Genomic DNA, 26,019 nt, shown 5'->3' with positions numbered 1-26,019 from the left:
GCCTCCAGTACCTGCACCTGCACCCAAAACACCTAAAGTGACAACCTCCTACAACCACCTCTTCTTCCTCCACTCCCAGCCCCCCTCCAACTACCCATCCCAGTGTTCGTCAGAAACTGTCCCTCTGTAAAGTTGACCTTTTTGCCCCCACCCCCCCTCCAATTCATCAGTCCCGTCGTAGCGCCTCAGCCAAAAAGCCTCCATTACCAGTGGTGCCTGTTCAAGGTGTGTGGAGTGCACCGGCCACCAGGGCAGTCCACCCCCTGTAAAGGCTCTGAAATTGGAAAGTGGACGACGGGACCGTGTGAAGACTCCTGGAGTGAAAACAACTCACAGGGGTCCCAAGGGGATTGCAGAGTCAGCTGTGACTCCACCAAAGGTGGGGAAGGTCCAGAGGAAGTCTGCACAGCCTGTTGTGAGTATCACGGCGGAGAAGGGCGCCATCATTCCCGGCGGTCGAGACGCCACCGCCAGCACCGTCGTCACTGGTCTGGAGACCACCGCCAGAGTCATTGCCCAGGAGGGCCCAAGTATCGTCACTGGTCCGGAGACCACCGCCACCGCCAGAGTCATAGCCCAGGAGGGCCCAAGTATCGTCACTGGTCAGGAGACCACCGCCGGAGTCAGTGCCCAGGAGGGCCCAAGTATCGTCACTGGTCAGGAGACCACTGCCGGAGTCAGTGCCCAGGAGGGCCCAAGTATCGTCACTGGTCAGGAGACCACTGCCGGAGTCATAGCCCAGGAGGGCCCAAGTATCATCACTGGTCAGGAAACCACCGCCGGAGTCAGTGCCTAGGAGGGCCCAAGTATCGTCACTGGTCAGGAGACCACTGCCGGAGTCAGTGTCCAGGAGGGCCCCGGCTGCCACAGCCCCGGTGGACTATGAGGGAACGTCATGCCACACACCAATTCCCAGTCTAGGGAACGTCATGCCACACACCAATGCCCAGTCCAGGGAACGTCATGCCACAAACCAATGCCCGTTCCAGAACCGCCATGGCAAAGCACCGCTGAACAGTCCAGAGACCGCCATGGCAAAGCACCGCTGAACAGTCCAGAGACCGCCATGGCAAAGCACCGCTGAACAGTCCAGAACCCGCCATGGCAAAGCACAACTGAACAGTCCAGAGACCGCCATCGCAAAGCACCGCTGAACAGTCCAGAGACCGCCATGGCAAAGCACCGCTGAACAGTCCAGAGACCGCCATGGCAAAGCACCGCTGAACAGGGCATGCACCGGGGAAGAATGAAAAGACCGCCACATCAAACATCGTTTTCCCATGTGCAGCTGGGACAGTGACGGGACAGGAACTTTCACGGGGAGACTAATCCAGTCTGGGCACCAGTCCCCCTCCAGAGCCAGTGGCGGCTGTTATCTACCTGCAAAATTGTGGCTTTGCACTCCCCAGGATGTAACAGTGGGCAAGCCACCCACTGTAGAGACTAGAGAGACTGTGGCTTTGCACTCCCCAGGATGTAACAGTGGGCAAGCCACCCACTGTAGAGACTAGAGAGACTGTGGCTTTGAACTCCCCAGGATGTAACAGTGGGCAAGCCACCCACTGTATAGACTAGAGAGACTGTGGCTTTGCACTCCCCAGGATACATCAATGGGCATGGAGCCCCGTCGTGGATCTGGCTTTGCACTCATCCGGCTGAGGTGCCCCCCCTTCTCTTCCCCCTGAGGTGCCTGTAGTATTTCTATCTGATGCTCCGGCAGTGTTCTCTCCGATTGTGGACAGGTATCTACTGTGGGCCTCGGCAAAGCATTTTTGGACTAGTGGTGCACAGACATTGATATGTGCATATCAGCACTACTTCTCGTAATGTATATATTTCTGGCAGATTTTATTATATATCTGTATATTTTTGACAGACATGTATATTGATACATTACAATGTTTGAACTGATTTCGTTTTGTCTTTGCATTCTTCCGGGGGGGGTTGTGGGTTGTTACTGTGATTTTTGTACATGCATTGGTGTGTGTGTTGTAACATGCGATGGTGGGGGTGGGGGTGTTTCGTGTGTGTCCCCCTAACTTTTGCCTCCCCCCTCCCCTATGTCGTAGGTGCAGTACTCAGCGTTGTCCTCGGCCGCGCCGGCGTTGATCTTCGTAGATGAGTAGGAATACAAGGGCCGGTAGGATGTGTAATTCGGGCTCCATGGAGTCCTCGTTCCTCGTGGGATGTGTTCAGGTGAGCGTTTTCCCATTGCAGTAACTGTTTCCGCCGTGTTTTTATCCACGGTGAATTCGCCCCGGAAAAGGTGGCAGATTGGCGTGTTGTAATACTGTGGGCGGTACATTGTCTTCCGCCTGTCTGTTGGCGGTGACCGCCGCGCTGCTTGTCTGTACCGCCGTGGCGGGCGGTGTGTTAAAGTGGTTGTCTTGATTGGCGGTTTCCACCAGGGTCATAATTTCCTTTTTTTGTCCGCCGGCCTGTTTGCGGTATTGCCGCACCTTTAACACCGTCCGCCAGGGTTGTAATGACCCCCTAACTCCTCACAAATGTCCTAACATCACAAACCACACATCCTAACACCAAGCCCTACATGCAACAACAAAGCATGGACGCCCATCACTAAAGCATGCTGTAACCGTGTGGGTGTGGATGAATCACTCTAGACCGCGTTATAGTCTTGGAAAAAGGAATTTTATTGATGATATTGGATGCGGTATGAATCAGGTGAGTATACTTCAGTCTTTGATTGCAGGGTTTAGGGTGGTGGGATGTTCTTGAGGTTTGGTCTTCACTCTTCTCTTTCTGTCTCCCTTGTTCACAGGTCGTTCCCCGGGAAGCACATGTGGAGAGAACAGAATAATAGCAATAAGTGTACGTGATACCTGTACCTATTTTGTTTCCTTATGCTTTCTTTGTTGTCCCTGTCTCACTGTTCTTGTCAAGGTTACATTTCTCAAACTGGTTCAGGTTAGTATGTGCTTTCTTCCATCTGTTTCTTAGTGGTCTAACTCCTGTCCTTTCTGCCTTCTTATTTTCTTTCAGCGCTCAACTGTTCCTGTGCGCGGGTCTTGGCTGGTCTATTTGTGGTGACAGTGCTCTATGGTGCCCGGTGGTAACTTTTTTTATCTCTCCCAGTGCTCGTGCTTTTGTTTCCCAGTGTTGTCCTTCCCACTCCCTTCTCTCAGTGTTACCCTTTTGCCCCTTTCTCTCTCTCTCTCTCACTCCGCTCTTTTTCTCTCTTTCTCACTCACTCGTTCAGGGACGTGTTCCGACGCACCTGAATGGCCACGCTTCTCCTGAAGCGTGGCGGGATGCTGCATTTCGTCCTCCCGGTCACCTGGAACAGGGTCTTCCGTCACTCGTCTTCCGCCTTCTCCTCCGGGACTCGGACGGTACCGATGTCTCCAGATCTCGAGGGGGCTCCGCTCCTCATCTTCCTCGTTCGTCTCTCTTTCGCTGGGTTTCTCCTCCTCCGATAGCTGGTTCACGGCTGTTTTCTTGCCTCCCGCTTTCTCCTCCCAACCTCTGAACGCCTTAAGTGCTGGCAGCAGCACTTTTGACCTCCCGGCGTCCCACCACTGCTGGTCTTCCCACCAATCACGGGCAGAGAGACCCGGAAGTCTCGGAGTAACAGGGGCAGCATCAGCACAAGTGAGAGCCATGTGCAGGCGAACTGGTTCCAGCCCGTCAAATGCACTCTCCCTAGAGAGCGGCCTGTCGAGACGCTCCAAGACTGGATAACGGGAAAGAAAATCCGCGGTCACCATATGTTTACCTGGAAGATGCTGTATCCGAAAGGAGAAAGGCTGTAAGGAAAGGAACCAGCGGAGAACACGGGAATTAGTGTCCTTATGATGGGCGAGCCAGGTAAGAGGAGCGTGATCAGTAATCAGGGTAAAGTTCCTGCCGGACAGGTAATATCTGAGAGATTCAATCACCAATTTAATCGCCAAACACTCCTTCTCTATAGCTGGATAATTTAATTCCCGCGGTAGAAGTTTCCTGCTGATGTATGATACTGGGTGGAGGGAATCATCATCCTGCGGTTGGGATGACACAGCCCCAAGTCCCACGTCGGAGGCATCGGTTAGCAATACAACAGGTTTACCAAAATCAGGACAACATAGCACAGTTCAGATGTGAGAGCGGCTTTTAACTTATCAAAGCTACGTAATGCAGTCACAGAGGGGGGCCCAAGGGTGTTGGGATAGGTGTTTTTTAGCATATTAGTAAGAGATTCCGCAACTGTGGAGAAATGGGGAATAAAGCACGGATAATAGCCGATCAATCCCAGGAAAGCCCTATTGTCTTTTTTTCTCTTGGGGAAATCCATTTTAGAGATGGCTTCTACTTTTTCTACTTGGGGGCTAATCCGACCGCTCCCCACAATATAGCCCAGATATTTGATACTAGTCTGTCCAAGTCTACATTTTTCAGGATTGGCGGTTAACTGGGCCTTTCGTAGCGCTTGTAATATGGTATCTAGGTGTGTCATGTGCTCCGCCCAGGTCTTGCTATAGATGACAATGTCATCGAGATAGGCAGCAGCATACTGCTTAAAAGGTCGTAGGATTTCGTCCATGAGTCTTTGGAAGGTGGCGGGGGCCCCATGAAGCCCAAAAGGGAGGACAGTAAAGTGATATAATCCCGAAGGGGTGGGAAATGCTGTTTTTTCTTTGTCTTCCCTTATTAGGGGTATTTGCCAATAACCCTTCGTGAGATCTAGGGTGGTTAAGTACTTGGCTTGGCCTAATCTCTCAATAAGCTCGTCGACTCTAGGCATGGGATAGGCATCAAAATAGGTTAAGTTGTTGACACCCCTATAGTCTACACAAAACCGAGTACTGCCGTCTGGCTTGGGTACCAACACGACTGGCGAGCACCAAGGGCTGGTTGACGGCTCTATGATGCCAGCTACCAACATGGCTAGGACTTCTTCTTCAATAATCTTTTGTTTTGCTTCGGGATGTCGTATGGCCGCTGTCGCGAGACAGTATTTGTTTTCAGGCGAATGGGATGTTGGACTAGGGTGGTTCTACCCGGATATTTAGAGAAGACATCTTGATTGTGATGCACCAGGCGGGTTAGTTGGTTGTGATATAACCTAGTAAGATCGGGATTGATCCTTGGTTGTACCTGGTTGGTCAGGTCATGGGGAGGTAACCTGGGATACGGGATGTCGTCAGTAACATCGGAGTTGATAAAGTGAACGGAATAGTCTCCTGTGGGTTGTAGCCATTTTTTAAGAAGATTGATGTGATATATCTGCTCCCTACCACTTCCTTGGGGAATGGCCAGCTTATAGGTGGTGGGGTTGATCTGTGCTCTCACTTCAAATGGTCCCTGCCATCTGGCCGATAACTTATTTTCAGTGCTAGGGAGTAAGACTAGAGCTTTGTCTCCTACTGTTAGGGTACGAACTGCACTTTGGGTATCATATATTTGATTCTGCTTATTCTGTGCTTCCTGGAGGGCAGTATGGGCTTCTTCCCATACTGTATGAAGATTCTCTCTTAAATCTCTGGTATAGGGTAAGAGGTATTTTACTTCCTCTTCTGTGTCCTCCCACTGTTCGGCTAACATATCTAACAGTGTGCATGGTTGTCAACCGAACAACATCTCAAAAGGGCTATGGCCTAAGGACGCTTGTACGTGGGTACGGATTGCATATAAAACCAACTGTAGTTTCTTTTCCCAATCCTTACCAGCCTCAGATATACTCTTTCTTAGTAAGGATTTAATGGTTTTGTTGTATCTTTCTACCAGCCCATCTGTATGCGGATGATATACTGCAGTACGAATTTGTTTCACCCCTAGCAATAGACATACTTCAGCCATTAACCTAGACATAAAAGGAGTCCCTTGGTCAGTCAATATCTCTTTCGGGAAACCCACCCTGGAAAAGAATTCTATCATTGCCTGGGAAATAGCTTTAGTGTGTATACTGGGAAGGGGAATGGCCTCGGGATATCGTGTGGCATAGTCCACCAAGATTAACACATATTGTCTACCCCGAGTGGAAGGGGTGAGGGGACCGATAAGGTCCATTCCAACTGGGGTAAAGGGAATATCGATAATTGGAAGAGGTTGAAGGGGAACGGGTTGTTGTGGAGAGGGGTTGTACAACTGGCATTTGCGACACTCGGAAAAGTGCTTGCGTATTTCGCCATAAACCCCTGGCCAATAAAATCGTCTAAGGACCGCTTCCTCAGTTGTCTCCCTTCCCAAGTGCCCTTCCCCGTTATCCCTATGTGCTAATTGTAACACTTGTTGGCGGTGACTTTTAGGCACTACTAATTGCAGATCATTTCCTCTTGTGGGTGTGGGAATTCTGTATAATAGTTTATTATGAATCAGGAATCTGGGACCTACCCCTTGTGCTGCCCGGGACTCGGCCTGCTGCCATGCGTGTTTTAAGGTAGGGTCCTCATTCTGATTCTGCCGGAAATCCCCGGTGATTGTGCAAACCTTCCCAATACCAATAGGACCGTCTTGGGATGGACAGTTCTGTATTTAGGAATGTCGTTGCTCTCTTTTTTGTCTCCTGCTGAGGGTAATTCGTACCCGTTTGGGTTCCTCTGTAATCATTCCACTAGGTGCTTCCGTCCACCAATCCCTCAAAAGATGCTCTTGTCCGGCTTTCTCTAATAAGGAGGGAAAATCCTCATAATCTGTTCCGAGGATTATGTCCTCATTGAGGGTGGAGAGCACCCCTACCCGGAGGTTCTCGTTTCGTTCTCTCCATTTCAACCTTATAGTAGCAATGGGATAATACCGTTGATCACCATGTACACAGGTGATGAGGACCTGGGTTTCTGTATCTTCCTGCCCTGGCAATACTAAATCTCCCCTGATCACACTCTGGCTACATCCAGAATCGATTAGAGCCATTCTTTCCACTTCATTGACGATGATAGAGAGGATATATTTAGGTTTCTCCCCTCCAGTCCAGAACACTCTTCCCTTGGTCAGGCCTATCTCCATGGGCTCCTCTGCGTCTTTTTTATGTGGGCAATATCGGGCAATATGGCCCCACTCTGAGCAGTTGTAGCACTGGGGACCGGGGCCTGCGTATCCAGAGGGACCCGGGCCCACTGGTTGTGATCGGTCAGCTCCGGGATTTACTACCGGCCGCGGCAGATGTATTCTAGGTATGGCCGGTCTGACCGGAGATGGAGGAGCCCGACTGATGGTAGCCCGGAAGTCTGAGCCTCTATGATAAGCACAGGCAAGATCTATGGCCGTCTCATTTGTGAGTCCAGGATGTTGTCGTACCCAGTTCCGGGTGGTAGGTGGTAAAGCATCCTAGTACTGTTCTAAGACTATGATGTTAAACTTGTCTTCTCTTGTTTTCTCCGTGGGATGTAACCACCTCCTGGCTGCATGTTGGACTCTATAATATAAGGTACGGGGGTTCTCCTGATGCTGCCATTTCATTTGTCTAAACCTGGTGCAATAACTCTCACTATCCAAACCTACTCTTTCTAAATTGGTTTTCTGAAGGTCCTTGTATGGAAGGTTACCACTCGGATTAATAGCTTGGTAGGTTGTTTGTAAGTGGCCGGTGAGTAGGGGTGCGATATACTGACCCCATTTGTCCTCCGCCCAATTAGCAGTACTGGCCACTCTTTCAAAGTTTGTGAAGAAAAAGTCTGGGTCTTCCTGCTCCTGTTAACGTTGCAACACACTACTTGGTACCGTGGGGTGTACTTTTGTATGGGCGATGGTATCGGTAAGCTTACCCAGTGCTGTCTCATGTACCAGTTGGTTATTGGCCATAATCGTTGCCTGGCTCTTGAGTGCTGTTTGCAACGCCTCCCGTTCCTCTTTAGCTTCTTTCATTTGTTGTTCCCATATCAACTGGAGATGTTGTTGCCCTTCTGCCAACTGGGCGATTACATCTGCCATTGTTGCCTTTTCTTCCATGGTGGCGGTTTCTTCACAAATCCCACTTCTGACACCACTTGTAACCATGTGGGTGTGGATGAATCACTCTAGACCGCGTTATAGTCTTGGAAACAGGAATTTTATTGATGATATTGGATGCGGTATGAATCAGGTGAGTTTACTTCAGTCTTTGGTTGCTGGGTTTAGGGTGGTGGGATGTTCTTGAGGTTTGGTCTTCACTCTTCTCTTTCTGTCTCCCTTGTTCACAGGTCATCCCCCGGGAAGCGCATGTGGAGAGAAGAGAATAATAGCAGTAAGTGAACGTGATACTTGTATCCATTTTGCTTCCTTATGCTTTCTTTGTTGTCCCTGTCTCACTGTTCTTGTCAAGGTTACATTTCTCAAACTGGTTCAGTATGTGCTTTCTTCCATCTGTTTCTTAGTGGTCTAACTCCTTCCCTTTCTGTCTTCTTATTTTCTTTCAGCGCTCAACTGCTCCTGTGCGCGGGTCTTGGCTGGTCGATTTGTGGTGACGGTGCTCTATGGTGCCCGGTGGTAAGTTTTTTATCTCTCCCAGTGCTCGTGCTTTTGTTTCCCGGTGTTGTCCTTCCCCCTCCCTTCTCTCAGTGTTACCCTTTTCCCCCTTTCTCTCTCTCTCTCTCACTCCGCTCTTTTTCTCTCTTTCTCACTTACTCGTTCAGGGACGTGGTCCCACGCACCCGAATGGCCACGCTTCTCCTGAAGCGTGGCGGGATGCTGCACTTCGTCCTCCCGGTCACCTGGAATAGGGTCTTCCGTCACTCGTCTTCCGCCTTCTCCTCCGGTACTCGGACGGTACCGATGTCTCCAGATCTCGAGGGGGCTCCGTTCCTCGTCTTCCTCGTTCGTCTCTCTCTCTCTGGGTTTCTCCTCCTCCGATGGCTGGTTCACAGCTGTTTTCTTGCCTCCCGCTTTCTCCTCCCAACCTCTGAACGCCGTAAGTGCTGGCAGCAGCACTTTTGACCTCCCTGCGTCCCGCCACTGCTGGTCTTCCCACCAATCACGGGCAGAGAGACCAGGAAGTCTTGGAGTAACAGGGGCAGCGTCAGCACAAGTGAGAGCCATGTGCAGGTGAACTGGTTCCAGCCCGTCACACATGCCCACTGCACATACCCATACACCCCCCTAAACCATCATCACACAAGGTCCCACACAGGAATGCTAGCACTGGGGTACACGGTCACCCACCCATTGCACACCTTGACACACACAGATGCAATAATCATGCTTTTATACCCCTGCAGCACCCCTACCCAACGTCACTGGACAGGAGGGTCCACACATGTCCACACCACCAACTGAAGAGGCCCACAGTGATGACAGCACCTCTGTCCAACTGGATCTAGATGACCAGCCCGGCCCATCGGGGACCTCAGGACAGTCGGTTCCCCACACCCAGTCACAGGCCACTACAGAGCTTCCCCCCATTGGAAACACCAGCACATCACCCACCCAGCGGGCCCATACCTCCGTCCCCAGGACACGTCAATCAGCAGTGTGTCCACCACTACAGGGAACCCAGGCTAACCCACCACCCAACAACAACAGGGACCTGGGGGCAGTGGTAGTGGGCACACGGTCCAGGGCACGGAGACCCAGGAACACAGGGGAACTGGGAGGGCTGCTGTGCGACAGGGGGCGGACAGGCCCAGGTAACCCACTCTCCACAAGGCCCTCTCTTCCATCATGGGAGCCTACCACTACTCCCAGGAGACAATGGCAACAGTACTGGCCAAGTTTCTGGAGACCCAGTGCCTGCAGGAGCAACAGTAGTTGGGCTTCAGGGAGGAACTCAGAACCATCAATTTCACCCTGGGCACCATTGTAGGGGTGCTGAAGGAAGTACTCAACACCAGGAGGGACACTGTGGCACTACAAGGGGCCCCTGACACTAGCCTGGACGATGAACTGCCCACCACCTCCACCGGCACTAGTGGACAGGAGGCACCGCCACAGGACCACCACACCGTCACCCCACCCCCTGCAGAGGGAGAACCACCTCGCAAACGGTCCCTGAGGTCCAGGACAAAGACAGAGAACGATGCCAAGAACCCCGCCAAGAAATTAGACCACCCTGATTGTCATCCTACTGTCCCAATTTGTCACCCTGTCCATCCTTTAACTGCCCCAGCTCCACTTCCAATGGCCATTTGGGCAATGCACCTGTGAGACTATTAGACTGGACTCTGCCATGGACATTCCTCCGCCATCACCCCTCACCATTTTACAACCCCCTCCAATATTGAGCACTTAAATAAACACCCTTAAAGCACAAAACAATCTGGAGTCTGTCTGTGATTTCGGAATACTGTATTAGCAATAACTGTGGCAAAAAGCTTTGTCATTAGTAATGGCAACATACCTATGTCACACAGCTCTTGTCCATGAGGAATCAAAGCAGATGTCACACAGTGGGACCCACATCTGTGAAATCGTAAGGGAAAGTGACAACTCAGTGGCCATACACTGGGTGAAAACGACAGACATTAGAGAGGTAGTAGTGTTTAAGTACATGTAGTAGGCAGGTTTGTATTCTTACCTGTGTCTCACTGGAAATATTGCTGGATCACTGAGTCCCTGTTGTCCATGTCTTCTTCCTCTGCTTCTTCGTCTTCACTGTCCACAGGCTCCACAGCTGCAACAACACCGCCATCTGGACCATCCTCCTGCAGAAAAGGCACCTGTCGTCGCAAAGCCAACTTGTGAAGCATACAGCAGGCCACGATGATCTGGCACACCTTCTTTGGTGAGTAGAATAGGGAACCACCTGTCATATGGAGGCACCTGAACCTGGCCTTCAGGAGGCCGAAGGTCCGCTCGATCACCCTCCTATTTCGCCCATGGGCCTCATTGTAGCGTTCCTCTGCCCTTGTCCTGGGATTCCTCACTGGGGTCAGTAGCCATGACAGGTTGGGGTAACCAGTGTCACCTGCAAATGGCGAGGGACAACTGTTAGACACACACTAACCTGGAGGGATATCCCCAGACCCAGAAAAACATTCCCACTGACTAGGTTCCAGGTGCTCACCTAATAGCCACACACGGTGCCTCTGGAGTTGACCCATCACATAAGGGATGCTGCTATTCCGCAGGATGTAAGCGTCATACACTGAACCAGGGAACATGGCATTCATATGGGAGATGTACTGGTCTGCCAAACATGCCATCCGTACATTCATCGAATGATAACTCTTCCGGTTTCTGTACACCTGTTCACTCCTGTGGGGGGGTACCAAAGCCACATGTGTCCCATCAATGGCACCTATGACGTTGGGGATATGTCCCAGGGCATAGAAGTCACCTTTCACTGTAGGCAAATCCTCCACCTGAGGGAAAACAATGTAGCTCCGCATGTGTTTCAGCAGGGCAGACAACACTCTGGACAACACGTTGGAAAACATAGGCTGGGACATCCCTGATGCTATGGCCACTGTTGTTTGAAATGACCCACTTGCAAGGAAATGGAGCACTGACAGCTCCTGCACTTGAGGGGGGATTCCTGTGGGATGGCGGATAGCTGACATCAGGTCTGGCTCCAACTGGTACACAGTTCCTGGATTGTGGCACGGTCAAGCCTGTATGTGATTATCACATGTCTTTCCTCCATTGTCGACAGGTCCACCAACGGTCGGTATACTGGTGGATGTCGTCATCTCCTCACATGTCCCAGTGGACGGTGCCTATGAAGGACAACAGCAAGCACGGAGTCAAACAACTCAGAGGTACGTACCCACAGCTTACACAGAACACCATTCATAATCAAAAAGTGGCCTGTATGTGTGTTGAGTCTAGGCCTAGGTATGTGTGACGCAGTTGAAAATGAAGCCATGTGGGCCCCTGAAATGGCGGCTGTCTGACCTGTAAGTGGGACAATGGGATGTGAGGTAACTGCGCTGGCATTGTACACCGTCGCGGTAGGCGGTCTAAGACCGCAGCGCAATGCTGCATTGGTTAACATTGGACCCTATGAGTCCCAGGAGCCAATGACGATGTATGCTGGCGTTGATGGTACGCACCGCCGCGGACGTGACCACCATTTTCTATCTGTTCAATCACTCGATACCTGATCTTTGACAGGAGAGGACCTACACTGCAAGTGCTGCTGTGACATCAGTCTGGAAGAGACAATGACTCGAGTGTCTGGGGAAAGGGCCCCTGCCTTCACATCGGAGGAGTTGGAGAAACTCGTGGACGGGGTCCTCCCCAGTACACGCTACTCTACGGCCCTCCAGACCAACAGGTAAGTACACTGGGAGCATGATGTATGGGCTATGCCTGTGTGGAGAGGGGTGGATGTAAGAAGGAAGTGCAGCGTGCATGAAACGACGGTGAGTGCATGTGCCACATGTCAAGGGTAGGGATGGGGGCCAATCACTTTGACGGTGCATTTGGTAATAACTTTCTCTTCCCCCTGTACAAATCATGTAGGTCAGCGCCCACCAGAAAAAAGATATTTGGCGTGCCATCGCCAAGGACGTCCGGACCCTGGGGTCTACCACAGACAGAGCACCGACTGCCGGAAAAGATGGGAGGACATTCGCCGCTGGAGCAAGAAGACCGCGGAGGCTCAGCTGGGGATTGCGTCCCAACGTGGGAGGGGTGCCCGTCGCACCATGACCCCCCTGATGTTCAGGATCCTGGCGGTGGCGTACCCGGAGTTGGATGGGCACTTGAGGGCATCACAGCAGCCACAAGGGGGTGAGTACACTCGCATTCTGCTGACTTTGAGCGCAGTGGAGTGGTCTGGGTGGGGGAGGTGGGCTGTGGGTTTCCCTAGGCCAGGGCGAGTTCCGTAGGCAAGGTCCCTCCGTAAGGCAGGCCATGTGGCACCCCAGCCCACCTCTCTAGAGTGCCAAGTAGACCTAGTCATGTCCCTGTGTCATCTATGTGTGCAAATATCGTCCATAGCCTTGTAGGCCATTTCCCAGTAATTGAACAGTGGAGCCCAAGAGCGCGGCGTAGTGCAGGGGGCTTGTGTGTCTGTCGTGTCCGCCAACGGTAGCGGTAATGCATGCACTCAACATGTCTTTCTTCTGTCGCCCCCCCCTTTTTTGTGGTCTCCCTGTTCTTGTGTGCATTAGCATTATCAGGCGGAGGAGCAGTGGCAACGGAGCACCAGGGGGCTGCATCCCACATGGCCATGGAGGGCCACACTACGGAATCGGACTTCACCAGTGGGACGGAGGGCGAGGGGAGCTCCACGGCAGGGACAGGAGCTGACACCAGTGACACGGACTCGTCCTCTGATGGGAGCTCCCTTGTGGTGGCAGCAACATCTGTGCCCCCCCATCTAGAGGTACATCCGCCACGCCCTCTTCCAGCACCGCCCTCCCAGCAGCCCCTCAGCCTTCGCCCCGTGCTCGCTCACCCAGGAGGGTGGGCATCACCTTTGCCCCAGGCACCTCAGGCCCTGCCCAAGTCACCCCTGCTACCCTCAGTCAGGAGGCCATTGACCTCCTCAGGTCCTCACTGTTGGGCAGTCTACTACTTTGAATGCCATCCAGGGTGTAGAAAGGCAGTTGCAACAAACAAATGCATTCCTGGAGGGCATTCATTCTGGTGAGGCGGTCCTTCAGTGAGCATTTCAGACTCCGGCCTCAGCACTGATGGCAGCCATTGTCCTTGTGTCTAGGCTCCCCCTCCAACTTCCTCCACCCCGACCCAATCCCCTGTACCTCAGCCTATCCCAAGCACACCTACAGACCAGCATGCACACATGTCAACACACAAGGGAAGCTCAGGCAAACATAAGCACCACACATTCCACAGGCACTCACGCAAGCATCACACACATGCAGACATAGCAACATCCACTGCCTCCACTGTGTCCCCCTCCTTCTCGTCTCCCTCCTCCCTCCCTGCCTCGTCTACACTCACACCTGCATGCACTACCTCTACAGCCACTAAGTCCCTCTCCAGCACACCCACCACCACACCCCGCTCACGTGCAGTCACCACCCCCACTACCATTCACACGTCCCCTGTGTCCTCTCCCAGTGTGTCTGTGACGCCACCTCGGAAGATACACAAACCCTGGCACATACCCACCCAACAGCCATCCACCCCACGACAGCCTCCAGCGCATGCACCTTCACCCAAAGTCAGCAAACGAGCACCTCCTACAACCACAACCTCTTCCTCCACTCCCAAACCCCCTCCAGCTACCCGTCCCAGTGTGTCCAAAAAACTTTTCCTGTCCAACCTTGACCTCTTTCCCACACCTCCCCCACCCGGTCCGTCTCCTAGGTCCCGAACTAGCACCTCAGCCACTACATCTCCGGGACCAGTGGTGCCTATAGTCACCGGAATCTGGAGTGCACCGACCACCGGGGCAGCCAGTGTGGCACGGAGCCACAGCACTGACAGTCCCCCACCTGTGAAGCATCAGAAGTTGGCCAGTGCCTGGCGGTAGAGGGGGAAGACTCCAGCCACCAAAGCCGCTCCCAGGGGTACAGGTGGGAGTGTGGAGTCAGCTGCGACACCTCCCAAGGTGGGGAAGGGGCACAAGAAGGTCAGCAAGTCTGGGAAGAGCAGCACGGCGGAGAAGACCGCCATCATCCCAGCTTCCCAGGAGGCCACCGCCAGCACCAGCCCAGCTGCCCAGGAGGCCAGCACCAGCCCAGCTGCCGAGGAGGCCACCGCCAGCACCAGCCCCGCTGCCCAGGAGGCCACCGCCAGCACAAGCCCAGCTGCCCAGGAGGACACCGCCAGCACAAGCCCCGCCGGGCCCTGAAGGACCGCCAGCAAAAGCCCTGCTGTGCCATGAAGGTCCGCCAGCAGCTGAGTCACTGCAATGGAGACCGCCGTCTCAAGCACCACTGAACAGGGCACCGCCGCCTCAAGCACTGCTGAACAGGGCACCACCGTCTCAAGCACCGCTGAACAGGGCACCGCCGCATCAAGCACTGCTGAACAGGGCACCGCCATCTCAAGCACCGCTGAACAGGGCACCGTTGCCTCAAGCACCGCTGAACAGGGCACAGCCATCTCAAGCACCTCTGAACAGGGCACCGCCGCCTCAAGCACCGCTGAACAGGGCACCGCCGCCGCAAGCACCGCTGAACAGGGCACCGCCGCCTCAAGCACCACTGAACAGGGCAGCGCCGTCTCATGCACCGCTGGCCCATGAGCGCCAAGGGCACTAATGCTACTGAGTCCGTCACGGGCAGAATGAAGCACTCTGGGCACCATGCCCCCTCCAGAACCAGTGGAGAGATCCATCCACTACCTCTGTCCTTAGCAGGATGAAGCACTCTGGGCACCATGCCCCCTCCAGAACCAGTGGAGAGAGCCATCCACTACCTCTGTCCTTAGCAGGATGAAGCACTCTGGGCACCATGCCCCCTCCAGAACCAGTGGAGAGATCCATCCACTATCTCTGTCCTTAGCAGGATGAAGCACTCTGGGCACCATGCTCCCTCCAGAACCAGTGGAGACTATTATCCACTTGAGAGACTGTGGCTTTGCACTCCCCAGGATGGAACAGTGGGCAAACCACCCACTGTATAGACTTGAGAGACTGTGGCTTTGCACTCCCCAGTTTGGAACAGTGGGCAACCCACCCACTGTAGAGACTTGAGAGACTGTGGCTTTGCACTCCCCAGGATTGTACAGTGGGCATGTGGCCCCCTCGTGGATTTGGTGTTGTGCACTCAAGCGGCTGAGGTGCCCCCCCTTTCCCTCCCCCTGAGGTGCCTGTTTTGTTGCTGTCTGATGCCCCTGCAGTGTTCTCTCCGTCATGGTCGGGGATCTTGTGTGGGCCTCGCCCATACCGTGTGGGCCCAGTGTTTCACAGACTTAATTGGAGCACTATCTGGACTACTATGCTTGGTATATATTTTGTAAATGGTGTATATATATATATTTGTGCCTACTTGATTTGAATATATTACAATGGTTACACTCATTTTCTATTGTCTTTGCATTCTTCCGGGGGGGTTGGGGTGTGTAACTGTGATGTATCAATATGCATTAGTGTGTGTGTTGTAGTGGGTGAGGGTGTTTTTTCCTCCCCCCGTGTCGTAGTTGCAGTACTCACTGTGGTCTTCGCCGCTGGCGTTCGTGCTCCTGGTAGAGGAGCAGGAAGACTATCTCAGGGAGAATTTGGAGTTCCGGGTCCATAGTGTCCTCGTTCCTCGTGGGGTGTGTAGAGGTGAGCGTTTTCCGTTCGGAATCCCTGTTTCCGCCGTGTTTTTATCCGCAGTGAATCCGCCCCGGAAAAGGTTGCAGATTGGTGGGTTGTAATAGTGTGGGCGGTACATTGTCTCCCGCCTGTCTGTTGGCGGTGACTGCCGCGCTGTTTGTTTGTACCGCCGTGGCGGTCGGAGGGTTAAAGTGGCTGTCTTTGTTGGCAGTTTCCGCCACAGTCGTAATTGCAAATTTTTTACCACCGGCCTGTTGGCGGTCTTACCGCCGCTTTACCACCGTCCGCCAGGGTTGTAATGACCACCTTTGTGTTTGATTTAATAGACTAATATTGCTCTGTAATAATCTGGGCCACATACATAAACCATGTGACAACTGTCTTGCCTGTTGGTTCACTAATACCACTGGCACCAGTGTGAGGACGGGGCAGGAATGACTCTAAGCTCATGTTTAAAAATTATCATTTCTCGGGGAGCCCTGTATTGTGACATATTAATGGCTAAGTTTGTATGTGTTGAACTTATACACTTTTTTGAATTTTGAAGAGACTTTATCATATTGTATGTGATGTTTGTTGTATGTGACACTTCCTGACTAGACTCCATTGGACTGGACTGTTCTTTGGCGATGCAAAGAAGCAGTAGCATCTCTGTCACACAGAGAAGGTAAAAATGTATAATTGTACATAACCTGGGATATATCTTGAGTTTCGAAGTAGTTCCAGTGAAGAGACAACCATGATATTCTTTGCGACTGGAATTCTTCATGAAAAATGGTTAGGAGAAGTTCGAAAAAGTCTTTTTGGTACAAGGTATTGTATGGGATCCTGTTCGGTGTGGATGTAGAAAGTCAATGGGGTGCGTTGTAGCTCTTGATGATCTTCCCTTGTTTCATGGTTTCAGCCATCAACCCTCCTACATTAGGGCTGTCAGGGAATATTTCCCTCAGGGCCGTCCATATCTAGTGCCTATTTGAATTAAATGTGGCCCTGTCATGCTCTGAGTTGGTCAGAATGACCTTTGGGTGCAGGCACAGGCGAACACTGGTTTGATTTTCTCACCAATAATTCTACTCAGCAGGCTCTTAACATCGCCTATGGCTAGGATTATCCCAGTAATGTTCTCGAAGCATGAGATCCGTTTTCTGGCCCCATTCAACCATGGCGGCAGTTTGGTCCTCAACCCTTCCTTGTTCATCTGGGCCCATGGCACATAGATGGCCTCTGACGTACCCTTCTGTACTAGTGGACATATTTGCGTTTTGGGTAGCCCCGTCAGTTTCCCCTCAACATAGTGCTCTCATTTCCTCAGACACCCCTGCATGTATGGGAAGTTCCATTTGGGATCTCCTCCTCAGTGCCGGATGCAGGCCTTGGCGATTATCATGTCTGTCTTGTTCTTCATTTTCCTCAGTCCAGCGGGCTAGTAAGTGGCAAAAGGGATGTGCAAAGATTCTGCATTCCTCTTGAACCACTCCCCTACATTTCCCTAGGGGTAAATTCACCAGTCCTGTGCGCTCGGGGAGGGCAGTAGATGTCCTTGTCACTGCTTTCCTCATACATACACAAAGACGCCATTTTGGTCTTCCTGCATCTGAGTTGTGTTCGCACCAAGCTGCCTTAGTCCCTAATCTCTTGATCAGCCCCTCTCCTCCGCTGGTACTCTGGGGAACTATGGAGCCTAGTTGCAATCTTCCCTTCTGATTCCATCTCAGATTCGTCTGTGACTGGGACTCTGCATTTACCCCTACCTTGCTCAGGTGGAGGGTGGCCTGCCACACTTTGTCGTTTAACCTCTAAGGAGTAAGTGCCTTTCCTCCAATTCCCATCTAGATCATCTCCTTAGCTTGGACCTGCGTGCTGCCAGTCTAAATTGGGAGAAGTCCTCAAACTCACTCTCAGTGGTTTCCTTGGCTACATGGGCACATCCCGAAGCTCCCTCGTTGCCTACAGACTTCAGAGGACTGGGTCCTCTTTCCTCACTCTCACTAGCAATCTCTCTGTCTAAGAAGACAACGAACCTCCCTCTTACTTGGGTTCACTCTCCACACCCAGTAGGTGTGCCTGTCCTCTGGGCCGCTGGAACTCGGACTGTTGACCACGACGGACAAGGCATTGAGCTTTCAGGGTGCCCTAATGCTGGACTGGGCTGGTGTAGGGAGTGTCAGGGCCTGCTGGCCTGTTAGTCTGCTATGCCTAGGACTGATCGCCTATTGTCCAGTGGAGGCCTCTTGGGCTCCCTCAATGGGTGGATTAATGCAACCCAATGGAGTGATAGCAGGCATTAAGGAAAGCACCTCCATGCTTACAATTCCTTGCTAATCTCAATTTCTCCCAGTGATTGGTGGATGGGGGGGTTTAGGTGATGGTCAGCCAAAGCAACAGTGACACTAAGAGACCTTTTGGAAATTTATCTCTCAGCTGTTGAAATGAGACAAAAATGGGCACTGGATTGTTGTGAAGGCTTCTAATGTTTACAGCTTCATCCCTTGATTGTCCTGCCCTGAGACAGGCGTTAGCCATCAGAGATATCACACTAATGGAATCCTTGTAGAAAAATAGGGATACAAAAAAGGGGATAACACGCCTATGCCAACTTATAGTGGGCTCATCCAGACGTTTTAAGCCAGCATGCATCTTGAAGTGGGAGGAAGAGCTGGGGTTCAAACTGATGAGACAGCCTTGATCATCATTTGGGAGAGAGCGACTTTGGCCTCAATAAGCCCTCAGTACAAATAAAACAGGTATAAGATCCTCACGCGCTGGGATATGACACCCACTGCCTGTGTGCAATGTTTGGGTCCTCACTAAGTTGTTGGTAATGTGGTACGGAAAGGGGCAAGTGGCTATACATGTGGCTATACATGTGGTGGAGGTGACAGGTGAGATGCATAGTTGAGGTGTCAGGCATACTGGAAAAATATCACAACAATTAAGAGAGGCTATCAGTCTGAGATGGAGCAACCGCCCAGTAACCTTGGTTTTGGGTGGTCGGGGAAGACTCAGAGGGACTTATTTGCAAGGAGCTTGCATCACTAGTGGATCACTTTTTTCATGCACCGGCAGCGTTTTCCTTGCTCCATATTTACAAGGTGATGCATCTAAGCAGATTCACTTTTCACCAGAATGAGTTGGTTTTTTACTTAGTCAGAATTGGCAGTGTCGCATTAGAATTAATATATGCAATGTAGGAATTCCTTCATAAAATCCCCTGTAAAACTGATGCAGTGAGATTTATGACTTTTTCCGAAACTCACGCATCGTCGGTAAGTGAGGCGCTTAGTTTAAGATGCGTACCAAAATTCCTATGCCTCTAAAATCTAGGCGTAGGAATGGCTCATTGGCTGTTTTTGAATTTGACCAGCTGAAGTGACTTGAAGCAGTGTAATCTGCAATCAAGTCACATCACCTCAACAGGAAAGTGCACACATAAGGTAGGTGACACTAAATCACACATTACACACCATTAATGACTTATAACACACATACGTAGGCCTAGTGGTACACATAAGAACACAATGCGCAATTGTGTGAGTGGCATCCAAGACCCATGTAATAGAGTGCAAGGTGCGTTTTTCACCTTTTGGCACTCTATACATTGGTCCCCATGCAGAAGGCTACTCGTGTCAGTCAAAACTGACACATCGGCTCTTTTTTGACACAGTGCTGTAGTTGCGTCAGTTTATGACCAACTACAGCGATGCTCCACTTTTGGGCCTGATGCCTTGCGGCATCCTTCCCACGGATACATCAGAATTTCTGACACCTCCTTGGGACCTCGCACCATGGAGCCTGATATTTTAAATAAGGCACATCAGTGACATCATAAGGATTTTTCACACAGGCGCAATACCTTTTGATGCATCGCTGCCTTGGCGCAGCTATGCATAATTTCTTGTAAATATGGCCCAGGGTATTAATTGGCGACTTCATTGGGAAAGGTCCTCACTAACCTACTTCTTGTTGCAAGATTAACTATTGCACAATTTTAGGGCTCAGCTACACCAGCTTCTGTAGCAGTGTGGTGGTCCAGGGTCGGGCGATTTATGCCATGGAGAAGTTGATGGCCATGGTGCGAGATAAGATTCCAAAATTTGAGAGAATGTGGGCCCCCTTCCATACGGATTAAAAGTAGGCCTCGGCAGGGGCAGAGTGTCTAGGCTTTTACATGAATCAGGGATCTGTGATCCGAGTGAGTCAGAACTTTTCTCCCTGTACAGTGGGAGAGAGCGTCATGCTTCTTAGGACTGCGCGGGAGCTCACTGGAGCCTACGTCATTGATAATGATCCTGGGTTTCTCTGGTTGAAGAGATGCTGAAAGGTGGCCCTAGTGTGGTGTGTGATATATCAGAGGAGGATGACTGTTTTCAAATTATTCCTGATTGAGATTGACTTTGTTCTAGTGACCTATCATATAGGTTTGTCTTGCCTTAAATTACTTTGGGTCACGTGTGAAAAATTTAGGATCTGAGATTTCTTAATTGTGATTCTTACCGAACCGCAATTTGTGCTTTGAACATATGTGAAAGTATTTTTGAGGTCCCAGTCAGGCCGTTTCCGACTACAAAAATACTTTGGACGCTTGCCCCTTTGTTTTCTGTTTACAAATGAGGGACTGTTTCTACAGGATACTGCAGACCTCTGCAAGGTTCTGAATCTCTAGGTAAATTTGCATGCACATTTTGTTTGTTACTTTTAATGTTGGAAGACCTAATAATATGTTACAAAAACGAAATTAAGACATTGGTCCAAGTCATAAAGACAGAAATACATTTTGGAAGAAGGGCTTGGACTCTATAAAAGGCATTCATGTTCAAATTCTAAATATTTCTCGCTATTGTGGTGTGGAAATCACACATTTGTGCAATTTACCCTTGCAACTTTCACCAGCACAAACTGGGAAGGAAAACACTTGCACTTGGTGTAATTTGCTGCCAACTTGTATTTACATACTGGGTGCAAACAGCAGTTGGAACCCGAAATGCTATTAGCAGCCAAGTGGTAACTAGGGCCTTACTTGATTCATTCTGCAAAATGTAATGAGTTACCGGAGCATGAGAAAGGGATATTCAGGCCCTTATTTTAACTTTGGTTGTAAATACCGCCTACTGCCGCGGTGACGGCTGCCAACATACCATACTATGAGCACTGCATGACTTCCACCACAATAAGGGTGGAAATCCAGCAGTGCTCATGCTGGTGGACGGTGGTAAAGTGGGGCTGCTACCAACTGCACCGCCCCACCAGTATAACGGCACCAGCCGTACTATGAACATAAATACGGCCTAGCGGTGTTCTGCTGGAGGGGCGCTGCTGGCGGTAGCAGTGCCCCTTCCCGTTTTATGCCAGACGACCTCCTCGCCGGACAAGGTAAGTCAGACGTCCGACAGGGGAGGGTGGTGGGAGGGTAGGGTGTGTTGTGTGTGTGTGTGCCAGAGTGTTTGAGTGCATGTGTGAATGTGTCTGTGTTTGTTGTGTTGTCTGCATGGTTGTATGTGTGTGAGTAAATGTGTGTAAGAATGGTGAAGTGAGTGAGTGTCTGCATGTCAGTGTGAATGTGTGAAAGAATGTGTGTGAGTATGCCTGGAAGAATGCATGTTTAAATGCGTGTATGGCAGTGTTAGTGAATGGGTGTATGCGTGGTGCGTGTGGATGTCTGTGTGCGTGTATGTGGGGAGGGGGATGGGGTGAGGGGTGCTGTGACTGTAGTGGGGCTGGAGAAAGGGGGTGATGTGTGCGTATGTGACTGTGGGGGCAGTTGTGTGGTGTGTGGGTGTCTGCGGGTGTGTGCGTGTATGTGGTGAGGGGGGTGTGAATGTATCGGAGGGGGTGGGGGGAAGGTGAGTGGATCAGAGGGGGGTGCGGTGTTAGTTTGTGTATCAGGGGTGGGGGTGTGTGCACATTCCGGAGGGGGGGTGAGTTTGAATGTCGGGGTGAGGTGTGTTTGGTTCGGGGGGGTGTGGACGGGGTGAGTTTGGATGGAGATGGGGTGGGGGGTGTCAGGTGAGTGTTGGGGGGGTAGGGGAGCTGCCTAACAGTGAAAGGGAAGGAATTCCCTCTCGCCGGTAGGACCTACCGCCATGGTTTTCGTGGTGTTGCTAACGCCACGGAAACCATAGCGGTAGGCTGGCTCATAATGCCAAGGGTGGTAATCTGTCAGCCGCCAAGCTGGAGATGGTCTTCTCCGTCCCGGCAGCTCATACCGACATGGCCATCTACAAGATATCACTTGACCATTTTTATGCTTGCTCAGAGCAGATGTTAAAATGAAGTACCCATCATATCCAATGTGCCTCCCTGTGCTTTGCTGCACTAGCATCAAATTTGATGCTAGTGTAGCAAAGCGCCACAATAGTGTAAAAAATGTTGGCTCTATTGTGCTAATGACCGCCTTGGTGTGCTGCATTGTAAATCTATGATGTGCCACTTTCTTGTAAATATGCCCCTAAGGGTGCACAAAGTTAGACGTCACCAATGTGCGGTGAAGATATTTTTTTTAACTAGGCTGACTCAGCCATCTTCATATAGTTGCCACAAAGGTGACAGATCTTGCAAATAGTGGGTTTTGCAGGAGAAAACCCCTAAAGAGACTATTTGTTGACAGAAAAATATGGTAAATAGTATTTGCAAGAAATACATCCTTCAAAAATCTCTATTTTTGCTAGAACTTCAACCCGCAGATGCAGGTTTGAGAATATGATGAGCGTCACAATTTTGTTACCCTGCAAAATGTATCACAACCTTGACTGGTGTAATTATAATTTCACATTAGTGGGTACAACGTATAGGGAATGAGAACGACTTCCTTTGTCAGAAGGCATGGGAACAGATGCTAGATCACTAGGTGACATAAAGCCAGCGAATGGCCGAAGATGCTGCTTTGAACACTAAATGAACTGTTCCCATATGTTTCCAAAGTTAAGTCTCAATGGGAAAACTGAAGTGAAGAATTGTACTGATCAAAGTTACGTGTTTAACCCTAAAATCACAGCTAATCTGGGATCTAAATATTTAGAAAAAGCTAAACTGAGTTCATCCCATGGGCCACACACAATGGAAATAGTGGAGGTTTACCACTGAATATTTTTTTTTTAAAAGATATAAGCCAAGATGCTCCAGGGATCCTTGCAATTAGCATGACAGTGTCAGATAAATGGAGAACTGCCAGTATTATTCATTGTTTAAAATAGGCCTGAGACCAGAGCATATCAAATAAAGCTTTTAAGCTACAGTAGGTATAACAGGTTACAAATCCAACTATGGTCTATATTAGGTTATTTGTAGCGTGCACGTGCGCAAGAAGCTTCTTGGCGCCAAGAAATAACTCTTGTCTACTTATGTGTACGTTTTTGTGGCTATTTGGGAAATAAGAACGTTTTTTACTTTATTCTGAATTTAGTCTGAGTAGGTTCCTCTCAGAGAGCCAGGGCAGGCAAAGAATTTCAGATCCTGGCTGTGGCTACGAAGAAAGCTTGGTCCTAGTGGGTTGCGCTTTAAGATTTTGGGGTGATTAGAGGGAAATGCTAGGCAGAGCAAAGGGATCTGAGGGTTCCTTGGCCAGAAAATCCAGGATCTTTTGGTCAATTACCCTAAAGGCCATTAGTGTAGCTTTAAAGAGAACTCTACAGTCAATTAAAATCCAGGATGGAGTGATGTGTTCATCGTTAGACAGGCCGATAATCAGTCGAGCTACTACATTTTGCAGCAACTATTATTGATGCAGAGAATTTCCAGGAGGTTCTAGATGAGGCATCTCCAATAAGCTCTTCTGTTACCTGTGAGTAGCGCTCCTGTGTGCAGCTCAGCCTACTGAATTGGAATCTTTTTTGGTTGAAATAATATATGCATACTAAAATTGAAAGGTGTCTATTTAATATGAAAATGTGTGTACTCTCAGAATCCATAATTTTCAAAATCTATTTAAAGCTTGTATCTGAATGATAAATCATGCAGCCTACACAGCCTTATTACTAACATTATTACCTTGGTGCCAAGAGGCATTGCATCTGTGGAGTTCTCCAACCCCAGCGCCAACGCCAACGCCGTCACGCCCTCTCAGGATCTGTGCGAATCCCTCGCCACTTTCTTCCATCGCAAGATCAGCGACCTCCACGCCAGCTTCGGACACCAGACCCAACCAAACACCACCGAACCCGCACCCCCGGCCATCACCCTCAACTACTGGACCCACATCAACACGGAAGAAACCAAATCCATCATGAACTCTATCCACTCCGGCGCCCCTTCGGACCCTTGCCCGCACTTCATCTTTAACAAAGCCGACGACATCATCGCCCCGCACCTCCAGACCGTCATCAACTCTTCTTTTTCTTCTGCTACCTTCCCCGAATGCTGGAAACACGCCGAAGTCAACGCCCTACTAAAGAAACCTACGGCTGACCCGAGCGACCTGAAAAACTTCCGCCCCATCTCTCTTCTGCCTTTCCCAGCCAAAGTAATAGAGAAGACCGTCAACAAACAGCTGACCACCTTCCTGGAAGACAACAACCTGCTCGACCCCTCACAAACCGGATTCCGAACCAACCACAGCACTGAAACCGCCCTCAACTCAGTCACAGACGACATCAGAACCCTGATGGACAACGGTGAAACAGTCGCCCTCATTCTCCTCGACCTCTCGGCTGCCTTTGACACCGTCTGTCACCGCACCCTAATCACCCGCCTCCGCTCCACCGGGATCCAAGGCCAGGCCCTGGACTGGATCGCCTCCTTCCTCGCAAACCGTTCACAAAGAGTTTACCTCCCTCCGTTTCGCTCAGAACCCACCGAGATCATCTGCGGAGTACCTCAAGGCTCATCACTCAGCCCGACACTCTTCAATGTCTACATGAGCCCCCTCGCTAACATCGTACGCAAGCACGACATCATCATCACCTCCTACGCCGACGACACCCAACTTATACTCTCCCTCACCAAGGACCCCGCCAGCGCCAAGACCAACCTACAAGAGGGTATGAAGGACGTCGCAGATTGGATGAGGCTCAGCCGCCTAAAGCTGAACTCTGAAAAAACGGAAGTCCTCATCCTCGGCAACACCCCGTCCGCCTGGGACGACTCCTGGTGGCCCACGGCCCTCGGCACCGCACCGACCCCCACAGACCAAGCCCGCAACCTCGGCTTCATCTTGGACCCTCTTCTCACCATGACTAAGCAAGTCAACGCCGTGTCCTCCGCCTGCTTCCTCACCCTCCGCATGCTCCGTAAGATCTTCCGCTGGATCCCCGCCAACACCAGAAAAACCATGACCCACGCCCTCGTCACGAGCCGCCTGGGCTACTGCAACACCCTCTACGCCGGGACCACAGCCAAACTCCAAAATCGCCTGCAACGCATTCAAAACGCCTCGGCCCGCCTCATCCTAGACGTACCCCGCAGCAGCCACATCTCCGCACACCTGAGACGCCTGCATTGGCTCCCAGTCAGCAAAAGGATCACCTTCCGACTTCTCACCCACGCACACAAAGCCCTCCACGACAAGGGACCGGACTACCTCAACAGACGCCTCAGCTTCTACGTCCCCTCCCGCCACCTGCGCTCCTCTGGCCTCGCACTTGCTGCTGTCCCTCGCATCCGCCGCTCCACGCCGGGTGGGAGATCTTTCTCCTTCCTGGCGGCCAAGACCTGGAACTCCCTCCCCACCAGCCTCAGGACCACCCAGGACCACTCCGCTTTCCGGAGACTCCTAAAGACCTGGCTGTTCGAGCAGCGTTAACCCCCCCTTTTTTCCCCTAGCGCCTTGAGACCTGCACGGGTGAATAGCGTGCTTTATAAATGTTAATGATTTGATTTGATTTGGCTACTGTGTATTCCCCTTGTAGAAGCATTCCAAATTGACTAAGCCATTTTTACATTACTGCTGGTATCCTGCACTGAGGTGATCACGGCTGGTAACCATGCATATGGTGGCCACTAATGTAATTGTCTGATGTGTACGACATTAATAGTATTAGTAGCCCATGATGATTTTC

Source organism: Pleurodeles waltl, chromosome 5, assembly GCF_031143425.1.
Source record: "Pleurodeles waltl isolate 20211129_DDA chromosome 5, aPleWal1.hap1.20221129, whole genome shotgun sequence".
Taxonomy (NCBI): domain Eukaryota; kingdom Metazoa; phylum Chordata; class Amphibia; order Caudata; family Salamandridae; genus Pleurodeles; species Pleurodeles waltl.
This window is presented reverse-complemented; position numbering follows the sequence as displayed.